Source organism: Leptonychotes weddellii, chromosome 6, assembly GCF_054177405.1.
Source record: "Leptonychotes weddellii isolate Sample4059 chromosome 6, ASM5417740v2, whole genome shotgun sequence".
Classification (NCBI taxonomy): domain Eukaryota; kingdom Metazoa; phylum Chordata; class Mammalia; order Carnivora; family Phocidae; genus Leptonychotes; species Leptonychotes weddellii.
The window spans coordinates 91,379,336-91,381,052 of record NC_138374.1 but is presented as its reverse complement, the minus strand read 5'-3'; positions in this window follow the sequence as shown (position 1 = coordinate 91,381,052).

Sequence of the window (1,717 nt, the reverse complement as noted above, 5' to 3'; positions counted from 1 at the left end):
TCTTCTAGGGGAGGGGCCTGCCGCGCTGTTACTCAGGCAACCCTGTTTGGGCGGAGCTGCCCTGTGGCGGGGGATGGGCTCAGTGGGAATCAGTCTTAGGGGCTTTTGTTCTCTGGCGCCTTTCCCTGGCGGCTTTCCGCGTCTCTTCCGAGAGTCAGAGCAGAAGAGACCATTTCCAACCCTCTGCCTCAGAGCAGAGAGACCTCAGTCTGTTCTTCAGTGGGCTCTCCAGGCCACACCGTCTCCGTTTCTGTCCGTGCTGCTATAAACTGCAGCGTCCTGGGTTGTGCGCCCCTCCGCAGCGCTCCCAGTCCTGCCTCCAGGTCGGGGCACGTCTCTGTCCTTTGTGCTTCTAAAACCGCCAGCCGCTCCCAGTTCACGTGCGCGACTCCGCCGCTCGGGGTTTCCACCCCGGAGGTTGCAGTTCACCGGCGCAACCCCGGCGCACCAGGTTTCCGTCTCAGAAGCTGCAGTTTGCGTGCGCGCGACCGTCACTCCGGGTTTCTGTCCGGGTGGCTGCAATTTGCGTGTGCATGACCCCGCCGCTCTGGTTTTCCACCCTGGGGGCTGCCCTAAAGTCCTTTCCCAACGCTACCGGTCCGCAGCGCACGAGGCTGTCGCTCACCAGCGGTGTGGATCCCCACGTCCCACTGCCGTTTATCCTCCGATATCTGCCCGCAGAATCATGTCTCTCCGCTTCGTACCTCAAAACCAACCGCCTGTGATATTCTGTTTGTAGAGATCCAGATCTTCTCACATCTCAGGCTGGTTTCGTGGGTGCTCAGAGTGGTCTGGTAGATATCCAGCTCAATTCTGGGGGCCAGTTGAAATAGGGTCCCCTACTCCTCTGCCATCTTTCCCCCCTCTCCTAGTCAGATACAGTCTTAAAGAGTACACACTCAGGAACCAGATGGCTTTGGTTTAAAGCCTGGCTCTACCAGTTTCTGGCCAAGTGACCCAGGTTACTTAAGCTCCTTAGCCTATTTCATGATCGCAAAAATGGGGTAAAAATTTTAAAGCCTTCCTCATATGTTGTTATGACAATTGTAGCATGACCATCACAGTAAGTGCTCAATAAATGTTGGCTGTTACTATTTTCTCTCTTCTGTCCAGTTCCTAAATAAAGCTCAGTGTAAAATCTAACACGGATCACTGACAAAAAAGAAAAAGACTATTAGAAATTTTCAAGATATGAAGGCAGTCTTCACATATTCTCTAAACAAGGTAGGATTCTATCAGGTGCAGTGTTCTATTACTATTACAATGAGTTTGGACAACACCAACCCCAAATATAAAATTTTTATATACTTTTTATTCATTTTTCAACAAGTTTTTAAAGAGGCAATAGAGAGTAAGAACATGTATTCTGATACCAGATGGACTCAGTTCAAATATTAATTGTATGACCTGGGCAAGTTACTGAACCTCTCTGTGCCTCAGTTCCTTCAAGTGTTTCTTCGAGTGTACAATGAAGACAGTAGTACCTACACCTCTAGAACCGTGTCCAGCACAGAAGAAGTGCTACGTAAGGATTAAGTAGCTAACTACAAAGTTCTGTGCTGCTAGCATTGTGCTAGATACTAGAGATCCTGAGATAGGTATTTGCCTTCAAAGAAGTCAAAACAGAAAATCTCAGTATAATCTGTTAAATATCTATATACAAAGGAGGCTTGAACCCCTGAATACACGGAGAAATGGATTCTTTTAGAATAAAAAT